Here is an 11,187-nt window from a genome sequence, read left to right as displayed (position 1 = left end):
CTTGCAAAGAAAAGCAATAGATTTTTTTTCTCTTCAGCAAATTCAAGCACATAGGAAAAGGCAAATAAGCCATGAACTTCTGACAATTTGGCATTCATCATGAATCTTAACTAGCTGTAGTCTTTGTTAAATTACTTCAGTGTAACAGGGAGTTAAAATTTAAGGTGGGTAACATAAGATCTTGACAACTTTTGCCATTGATAGTTAAGGGGTGGGAGGAATCAAATTGACTGACTGATGCTAAAACCAGAAGTAGTTCAGGAGAGGCATTTCCAGAGAGAGTTGATGTGAAAAAAGGGAGGAGGAGGACTCTTGAGTAATTCCCAGAGGCCAATTTATCACTCGGCATTTGTGCTGATCTTCGGTGCGTTATCTGAAGGAAAAAATATTACTCAAACTGGTCCAAGGTTAAAGACATATCTGCTATAACTTACTTTTTATTTTATTAAGGAATTAATAATAACCTTTTATATTCTGCCTGAAAGAAAATTGTTAAAGGATTAGTTGAGTGTGAAATTAAATAGCACTTTCCTCATGCATGCTAAAAAGCTATCTAAGGATGTGGTGGCCTTTAAACAAGTTTATAAATTATTTCAATTTAGAAAAATTTTCACTTCTTTTGAAAAGTAAGAAACTTAGGAGTTGCTACGTGATTTGAATAGCATAGAGGAATCTTTAATTTTCGAGGTACTAATTAAATAATTTCTAGATGATACATATTCCTGCAAAATAAGGAGGGAAGCCAAACGGCATTGTTCAAATCCTGCCATTTCCACTAATAAATGTAAAGAATGGGAATGAGATCTGATATTATCACCTCAATTTACGAGCTAAGTTTTTAAGTTGTTGCTTAATTTGATGTAAAATATTTGCTCCAAAATGGTAATAAAAGAGCAGAAAAGGACAAATCACTTAATACTTTGTCTCTAATTTGAACTTCTAATGAGCTCATGTTCCTTAAGCAGAGAAGCTTTACAATATATTTCAATTCAGTCATCACAAGCAAGCCACTAAGGAGTTACATCCAGCTGCATTCCTGAGAAGCTGTGCACAGGCTTTAAAAATTAGTCATGCAGCCACATCCTAGTTTTCCCACATAAACCTCTGCATCAAAGTGGGTCTTGATGAACACAATTACAAAAAAAAAAAAAAAAGAAGCAACTATTCAAAAATTCGCACTTCATGTGTTAATTTCCCAGCAGAGGAGGTGAGTTTGGATAAGCATATGGAAATCAAATATAGTTGTGGACTGACAGGCTTTGTATCTGGTGCCCTTCAACACTATACATACCAACTCTCATGAGAAATGTGAGCACTGTTTTACAGTGGAAGCCTGCTAAATCCCACTAATGACTGGAAGTTTCATTGCAAATGGCTGGATTTTGGGTATTAGCAGGTGAATGAAGAAACACAATAAGAAAACAGAGGATAATGCATTGCATAGTGTACTTTTTCATTTGTTCTGACAATTGATTTAGTTTTAATTTCATACTTCATACATTATCAGCAAGTGCACTGGACTGTAAAAGCTACAAATAAGGAGTCTGAGTAATATGAGATCCCACCAGGGCTCTCTGATTATTTTTGCTGAAAGGCGGAAAAAGTGCTATTTTATCTATGTTGATAATAGCGTGTATTTTATCCTACTCTCATTTACAAGTTAATAGTTGCTATTTAACAGCTGGTTCATGGAACTATTCTTGATGCAGGAGATAGCTGCAAAACTAAAGTCTGTCAGAAGATGTCTGTCTGTCTAGAAGATGAATTTTTATGTTCACAGAGATTATAAACTGACAACAGGGTTACAGGCACATGGTGCTTTCCCTTTTGGACTTTATCTTCCCAAAGGCTATGTCCTCCATCTTACTGGCAGCACAAGTTTTTGGCATGCTGAAATGAAGGCTAGTGATTTGTGAACACCATAAACCTTCACGAACCTTCACTGTCTTCAAATAAAACAGGCCCCTTCTTCTCTGCCCCCTTTCACACACTTCCAGCCCCTCCAGGCCACTTGTTTCTGTCTCCTTCCTACACTCCCCTTCTCTCATGCGGTGCAAATGTTATACATCCATGTGGTAAAACAGATCAAGGAAACTGCTCCAGGAGAAAAAACAATTTTTAACTTGCATTAATCACCTGGTTCTGTTCCTTGCTCCGATACACCAGCACACAAGGAAAAAGGGTGTGAAAAAAGTGACTGCTGCAGTGGAAAGATGGGAATACTTTCAACAGCAGTGGTGGCTTAAATTGTAAATGAAAGAAAGAGTTAAGGTCTAAAAACAGTGTATCGTGTCTGTTAGGGTCAAATTCGACACTGTTGCTCTTTATATCTGGACCTTTCAAAGCATTTTTGTTTTGAGTAAACTGCAAGAGTGGAGTGATGTGAAAAAATTCTACAAGAACAAAAGAAGAAAGAGTTGGAGGAAGTCAGGACATGATCACTTACGTTTAAACATTACATACGCTCAGTAAAATTGGGAATGCATGGAGAGGAGGCATCATGTGTTGCCTTCAGATCGCCTACATGCTTTAGTTTTTTCCATTGTTTTCTAAAGGACAATGAGGACAATCTCAAACAGAAAAAGTAAGCCTACAGAAGGTGGAAGCAAGGACAGTTAGCATGGGAGTAATACAGAGAAATTGTCTGAGCAGCCAGGGATCAGGTTAGGAAAGCTAAAACCCAGGTAGAGTTAAATCTGGCCAGGGACATCAAGGACAGCAAAAAGATCTTCTACAGCTATGCCAGTGATAAAAAAAAGACTAGAGAAAGTGTGGGCCCTCTCAGGAAGGAAATGGGATACCTGGTCACCCAGGACATGGAGAAGGTTGAGGTACTCATGACATTTTTTGCATCAGTCTTCACTGGTGAGGGCTCTAACCACAGCATCTAAGTCGCAGAAGGCAAAGGCATGGACTAAGAGAATGAGGAACCACCCACTGTAGGAGAAGATCAGGTTCGAGACCAGCTGAGGAACCTGAAGGTGCGTAAGTCCATGGGACCTGATGAGATTTGTCTGCAGGTCCTGAGGGAACTGGAAATGAAGTTGCCAAGCCACTGTCCATCATATTTGAGAAGTTGTGGCAGTCCGGTGAAGTTCCCGCTGACTGGAACCCCCATTTTTAAAAAGGGAAAAAAGGAAGACGTGGGGAACTACAGGCCGGTCACTCTCACCTTTGTGCCCAGCAAGATCATCGAGCAGATCCTCCTGGAAACTATGCTAAGGAACATGGAAATTAAGGAGCTGACTGGTGACAGCCAGTATGGCTTCACTGTGGGAAAATTGTGCCTGACAAATATCGTGGCCTTCTACAATGGTGTTACGGTGTTGGTGGATGAGGCAAGAGCAACTGACATCATCTACCCAGATCTGTGAAAAGCATTTGACACTGTTGCGCACAACATCCTTGCCTCTAAATTGGAGACATAGATTTGATATTGGTGGATAAGTAATTGGCTGGATGGCTGCGCACAAAGAGTTGCAGTCAACGGCTCAATGTCCAAGTGGAAACCAGTGACTGGTGGAGTTCTTCAGGGGTCAGTACTGGGACCGGTATTATTTAACATCTTTGTTGGTGACATAGATGTTTGGAATGAGTGCATCCTCAGCAAGTTTGCCGATGACACCAAGCTGTGTGGTGCGGTCAACATGCTGGAGGGAAGGGATGCCATCCAGAGGGACCTTGACAGGCTTGAGAACTGGACCTGTGCGAACCTCATGAAGTTCAACAAGACCAAGTGCAAGGTCCTGCATGTAGGTTGGGGCAATCCCATGCACAAATGCAGTCTGGGTGGAGAATGGATTGAGAGCAGCCCTGAGGAGAAGGACTTGGGGGTGTTGGTTGATGAAAAGCTGGACATGAGCCGTCAATGTGTGCTTGCAGTCCAGAAAGCCAACTGCATCCTGGGCTGCATCAAAAGAAGCACGGCCAGCAGGTCGAGGGAGGTGATTCTTCCCCTCTACTCCACCCTGGTGAGACCCCACTTGGAGTGCTGCATCCAGCTCTGGAGCCCCCAACATAAGAAGGACATGAACCTGTTGGAGGGAGTCCAGAGGAGATGATGATCAGGGGGCTGAAGCACCTCTCCTACGAAGACAGGCTGAGAAAATGGGGATTTTTCAGCCTGGAGAAGAGAAAGATCTGGGGAGACCTTATAGCAGCCTTCCAGTACTTAAACCTACAGGAAAGACGGGGAGGGACTCTATCAGAGAGTGTAGTGATAGGATGAAGTGGAATGGTTTTAAACTGAAAGAGAGTAGATTTAGATTAGATATTAGGAAGAAATTCTTTACTGTCAGGGTGGTGAGGCACTGGAACAGGTTGTCCAGAGAAGCTATGGATGCCACTAGAAGTGTTCAAGGCCAGGCTGGATGTAGCTTTGAGCAACCTGGTCTAGTGGGAGGTGTCCCTGACCATGGCAGGGGGGTTGGAACTAGATGATCTTCAAGGGGTTTTCCAACCTAAACTATTCCATGATTCTATGATGGAAGACACACACAGACTATATCTTGCAGTCAGTTGCCTAAAGGTGATAAATAACATACAGCTTTATTATTTGTTGCCAATTACCTTCAAGACAGGAAAAGGCAGTTTCTGGAAACCTTAAGCCTAGAGACTGCCCCGGTTGTAGCTTTTTGCTGTGCCCCAGAGCTGCGCTGGCTCAGCAGTGTTTTCCACTTGTTGTGGTGAAGGTAGATAACTAAACCCTGGCCCACTGCGCGGCAGCAGGCAGGCTTTGCGCTGCTGCTGTCTGCCAGAAAACACCAGCAGCCATGAGGCTCCTCTGCACTGTACAGTCACCAGCAGCTTCTGACGAGGTAAAAATTGATGATGCCTTAATTACCACTTTGGCTAAATGAGGGTCAGTGAAATCCTATTTTTGAAAGATACCTGAACCAATGATAATCATGAAAGACACACTTTTGCAAAGGGACAGAAAAATGCAGCTATTGGGGTCCTGGTTTGTTGCCTCTGTAGTGGCTGTGAGCACGTGCCAGGCATTAGGCAGCAAACGGGCACCCTGTGGGCGGCTTGCAAATCAGTAGTAAATGGTCATAACTAAGTCTTCCCTGGAAAGCAGATGGATTTGGGGTTTGGGGTTTGTTCTCACTTTTCTCCACAAGAAACTTGTTAGAAACTCAACTCAACTCCTATTATTTTTTTCTGTTATGTTCAGGGAACTGGGACTTTTGGCAACATTAAAAAAAATAATTAAGATTAAGAGCATTACATCAAAGAACTATCCAAATCTTATCATCATTTCTCCTCTCTGGGCAACAGGCAGATAAGGAAGATAAGATCTATAGGATCTAGATTATGTCCAGCTGCTCACTCTGAAGTACAGATATATTGCACTCCAGGCAGAGAAATCACCTGCATCGAAACCTTGCTAATTCACTATTTATTTCCCTTCATATAACATGGATCTTGGTATCGTTATTTTATGTACAATTGCCACCTAGTCAAATCTATGGTACCACAACTTTCCAGGATATTTAAATTCAAATTAAATTTCAAATTTAATGAATGACATTACAATTAAACTTTTAGCACTGAGAGAGTTGCCTGTTACCAGAGGTTGCTGGATATTTGATGCAAAACATGAATTTGTATGCATTTGTTTGAGCAGATACTGAACTTCAAAATATAGCAAGTTTAATTATGCAATTTTGTAAAAAAAAAAACATTTCTTGTCCAAGGCTTCTCAAATCACCTGCATAGAGAGAAATCAATTTATTCTTTTCTGTTAGACCCCTGAAAAGATAAATCCACTGACCCTGAAAATAGATCTCCTTTTATTCTTGGCCACATCCATAATCCTCCTTTCTTAATAGCTGAAAAGAAAGTCATAATTAATATGCCACTAGAGAGTTTTCATTATTTCTTCAGAATTACCTCTTAATTTACTAGATTAGCCTGATTAAGTAATGAATTTGTCAGTTCCAGTTTTTCCTTAAGAATATGAAATATCTCATTTTTGACCGAGCCATGCTGAATTAAACTGCAACCAAGGAAGACATTTTGGCCTAGATTTCTTTTGTTAAGAATTCTTTAAAACCATTTCCTTAATGCACACCTAATTACTAAAGGCTGCAGAGCCCCACAGGCCCTCTACCTGCAGACTTTATAGCCGCAGGGCTGGAAGTGAAGCACAGCGGCGCATCAGGCTGGTCCCCCTGCGATGAGAGCCATGACACAAAGGGAGAAAGGGTGTTGTAGACCAGAATCCTGCTGCTATGGCAGAGCAATTTGGTCATTTATTGAAACGCTGGGTTGAAGTGCCACTGAAGATGTGCAATCACTTTCCTGCAGAAGCAGTCCCTTCCGTTGTCTGGAGGAGGAGAAAAATCCCATATTTTTTTTCCAATATAGTTCCAGTTTTCTGTGCATCGGTGAAGAACACCACCCTTCCTTCACCAGTGCATAGCAGAAAAGTTTCATGTTGCTTCTGCGTTCATTTTTTTGAGAACTGGGGACTTTTCCCTTTGGTGTTCTTGTTGTTGCTAAGAAAACACCTGTGAGTAATTAATTATAATATTTTCCTCTAATTGTGAGTCTGTAATGGATCAGAAAGTGTCATCCTCTTCTCTTTACACATCAGGAGAAACTGGTCCTTCTTCCCTGCAGTCTTTCCCATTTCACCCAAATGGTTAAGTTAAGTAGCTAACTCACTGACTGTGTGTATTAATGTGCTCAGTAGCCTAATTTGTGTAAAATATGCAGTAGCTGCCATTAAAATGTCAACCTTTACCCCTTAAGGCAGCTATACTTGGAAGGGAGACTTGTAGGTTCCTGCCTGTGACTCGAGGTTGATGGTACCGTAATTGCCATAGGTAGAAATTTTCTGAGGCCATTGGAAAGGTTTAATGACCGGCTGTATGCCCGTATGGGGATGCAGAATGGAAGAAAGGGGACGCAGACTGGCAGAAGCTGCTTTTTTTCTGCCCTGAAGCCACTGGTAAAACCCTGAGAGAGGCTGAGAACTCAGTCAGTCTGGAAGCTGGAGTAGGATGGAGACTGGTATACGTGTATATATATATATATATATATATAATGAAAAATGGAGAAAGCCAAACCACAAATAACCATGTGGTACTGAAATTCCTAAAGACCAGCAGTTCACAAATCAAGAGTACATACCCAGTGAAGAGTGATGAGCTGAAAAGGAGAGCACAAAAACCTGAGACGCCCTGAACCGAGCAAAAGTTTCCAGCCTGCAGGATTTCAGTGACTCACAGTCTAAAAGGTTTGGTGGCGCAGGAGCTGGCGAGTGACGACTGGCTGCTCTGCCTGCAGAACATTTCATGCTGAACAAGTGTGCAAATGCCGTAGCGATGGCGAGGTGCAATGCGGTAAGGGAGGAGCGGGGCAGCTGGCTCCGACTGCCCCAACTCCCCACTTTGAAGGACTAGACTTCATGTTTTCCACTGGATTCCCAAACCCATGGATTTTTCTTTAAGGCCAAATGAAGAGGTGACAGCTGCTTTTGTTTTAACTTCCTGTCTTCAAGCTCTGATGTTGTGTCTGTGCTACAGGGTTACACTCCGCTCAGGGGAGACTTCACTGCACCTGGCGTGGAGGAAGCCCCAAAACACATCAAACAGATGAAGATTTTTAGAAGTAAAGCTCTAATGGCCTCCAGTGAGCCTGAGCAGCTATCGGTGTCCAGAAGCTTTTCAACTTGCCCAAATCACAGGAGTAGCACATGGCCCCTCTCTGACCCCAAAATCAGCTTAGTGGCCAATTTTCTGTCCTTCCAGCAGAGCACAGAGGTATTAGAGCTCTTCAAAGAAACAATGGGAAAACGAGCTGTCAGTTTGAACAGCCAAGGCCTATGTGATGGCCAAGATCTAGTTTATTTATTAATTTTTATCTTGCGTGAGGTGTTCTTTAGAGAGGCGGTGGTTTGTGTGGAAGGGCAGCAGCCAGCTCCTTCAGGAGCAGTGCAGGCTACTGCCCTGAGCCCTGGAGCCCTCAGAAATGGGGAAACTGCTGAAAACAACAAAGAACTGGCGTGGCCTGAGCTTGAGGGTGATGGAAAGAGCATCTGGAGAAACAAAATGGACTGGGCAGAGTTTGCTACAATCAAAAAGCTGTAGAGTTGGCTGAAGCAGAGGTTGAGAGAAAGGATCTGTCTGCAAGGGCACAATGGGCAGGGGAAGGTGTGTTAATAGACCCTTTTTATTTCTATTCTGTCTGGCACAACCACTCTGAGCTTAGAACAAGTTGGCTGGCCAAGCTTGTGTTCAATGTAGCCTGTCTGGGCAGTTTGAGGGCTCCTTTTGGGGCCGTTTCCTGAAAAGAGTAAGTTTTGGTGGGGTCAGCTCAACTGACTCCTGACAGTGATGTTCAGGGAGACCTTGGCCCTCTTTAAAAGTTTGCTCATTTTCAAGCCCTTGTGCCCTGTCCCCTCTCTGTCATCCCAGTGACTGGGTGCCACTGCCCAGTTCAGGGAGAGGAGCAGGAGTGTGTTTCTTTCCTCTGCCATTTCTGAAATGAAAATGGAAATCAGACGAAGGCGAAGCTTGCAAGGCCCGATCAGCCCAAATGCTTTCAACTACAGCAAAACACAAGGGGCAGAGGGGCGATGCATGCAGGCTACTGTGCAAAGAGGATAAATTCAAGGCACTTTTCCAGGAGGTATTACAGTACCAGGAGAGCCAATGAGGAAAAAGGTAACAGAGATGAATAATACAGGGGAAAAGTGCAACAAATTTGGAGGCAAACTGGCCAAGATTTCAATGTGAGTGCAGAAAAGGTAGCAAGCTCCCTCACCCAGCTGCTTCTCTGGGACACCAGGGGTGTGCGATTACACTTCCAGTTATTCGGGTTACACTGTAGATGAGGCAATGGAAATTTGGGCTAGTCAGACAATTGAATGCGATAGCCAGAAATCAAGCATCAAACTCTTACTTTACTTACTTGAAGTCCAAATGTGGAAGAAAAATCTCCCATAGGTCTTTCACTCAGTCTCACATGTGTTGCCTTTCATGTATGTCTTAAATTACACTAAAATGAGGCTCCTGTGCCCACAGAGCTGTCAACATACCACTGCTTGCCTGCGTCTGTGGAGAAAAATTCATTAGTTTGGGTGCCAGAATGCCATTAGTTAAAATCTTACCTCTTTTCCTCTCTGCGTGTCCCACTGTAATCATCCCGCTCCTTGCCCGCTCCTCACCCACTCCTCCCTTCACAACTTCTGAGTCTGTTGGCTGATTTCAACCAATTTGGAGAGAACAGGCAGATTTCTCAAAAATAATTAAGGATGTATAAGTATTGTGAAAATCAGCAGCTCAGTAGCTGAGAGCAGCCTACATCAGTTGTCGGCTCTTGTGCCAGAGAGAGGTGGCTGGAAGCTGGCAGTGCTCCTGACCAAAGGGGCAGCTTGGTGGTCACATCTGGCTGCCTTTCTGCAAGGGGTGCTCAGCTGGGGTGGCTGAAGGGATGGGTGGAGAGCTGGCTTGATGCTGCTTTGAGCAGAAGGCAGTACGGTGGACCTTTAGGAGGAAGCTCTTGCAGCTTTGGTGCCACCTTTTCCCACTTGCAGCTGGAGGACTTGATGTCACTGCCCTCCAACATAGCTGAATAGCAGGAAAGCCCTGAGGGGAAGCAACAGCTCTCTCCTTCCCCTCTTTCTCCTACCTCTGCTTCATCCCTCACTTTAAAGTGATGCTATTATTCTTCCTCTTTTTCTGCAAGAGAGAGAAGTGCCCTTTTGCCTTCCCCTTTTATTTTTCTTCATGCACTGAAATTAGAGGTGTAAATGGCTGCTCCTAGGCTTCCTGTCCTAGGTTGAATTGTATCATTTGGAACTTTCCAACATAAAAGTTGCAGTTCTGAAATTTTGAGATGATGAATGTAGCTTTCATTGAAACAGACCTCTTCAAAGCTGGAGTCCTGTGAATATTTTTGGATAAAAACATTCCCTTATTTCATAATTCTAATTTCCTCTCAGACGAAACATTGATTTTCCAGCTAACTTTCCTTAGAAGTTGTGGTGGGTTGACGCTGGCTGGAGGCCAGGTGCCTACCAAAGCTGCTCTATCATTCCTCTTCCTCAGCTGGACAGGGGAAAAAAAATATAACGAAAGGCTTACAGGTAGAGATAAGGCCAGGGAAAGATCACTCACCGGTTACTGTCATGGACAAAACACACTTGACTTGGGGAAGTTAGTTTAATTTATTACCAATCAAATCAGAGTAGGATAACAACAAATAAAACCAAATCTTAAAAACACCTTACCACCACCACTCCCTTCTTCCTGGGCTTAACTTCACTCCCGAATTCTCTACCTCCTACCCTTAAACAGCACAGGGGGGTGGGGAATGGGGGTGGGTAATGTCAGTTCATCACATGTTATCTGTGCTGCTCCTTCCTCCTCAGGGGGAGGACTCCTCTAATTCTTCCCCTGCTGCAGCGTGGGGTCCTTCCCACGGGAGACAGTTGACCATGAACTGGTCCAATGTGAGTCCTTCCCATGGACCACAGTTCTTCACAAACTGCTCCAGTGTGGGTCCTTTGCATGGGACGCAGTCCTTGAGGAACAGAGTGCACGAGCGTGGTTCCTCCACGGGATCACAAGTCCTGCCAGCAAACCTGCTCCAGTGTAGGGTCTTTTCTCTCCATGGGTCCAATGGTCCTGCCAGGAGCCTGCTCCAGCACAGGCTTCCCATGGAAGGTGTGTTAATAGACCCTTTTTATTTCTATTCTGTCTGGCACAACCACTCTGAGCTTAGAACAAGTTGGCTGGCCAAGCTTGTGTTCAATGTAGCCTGTCTGGGCAGTTTGAGGGCTCCTTTTGGGGCCGTTTCCTGAAAAGAGTAAGTTTTGGTGGGGTCAGCTCAACTGACTCCTGACAGTGATGTTCAGGGAGACCTTGGCCCTCTTTAAAAGTTTGCTCATTTTCAAGCCCTTGTGCCCTGTCCCCTCTCTGTCATCCCAGTGACTGGGTGCCACTGCCCAGTTCAGGGAGAGGAGCAGGAGTGTGTTTCTTTCCTCTGCCATTTCTGAAATGAAAATGGAAATCAGACGAAGGCGAAGCTTGCAAGGCCCGATCAGCCCAAATGCTTTCAACTACAGCAAAACACAAGGGGCAGAGGGGCGATGCATGCAGGCTACTGTGCAAAGAGGATAAATTCAAGGCACTTTTCCAGGAGGTATTACAGTACCAGGAGAGCCAATGAGGA

The sequence above is a fragment of the Charadrius vociferus genome, unplaced genomic scaffold (assembly GCF_000708025.1).
Source record: "Charadrius vociferus isolate BGI_N301 unplaced genomic scaffold, ASM70802v2 scaffold16, whole genome shotgun sequence".
NCBI classification, from domain to species: domain Eukaryota; kingdom Metazoa; phylum Chordata; class Aves; order Charadriiformes; family Charadriidae; genus Charadrius; species Charadrius vociferus.
The sequence above is the reverse complement of the archived record's forward strand: the minus strand, read 5'-3'. Positions refer to the sequence as shown.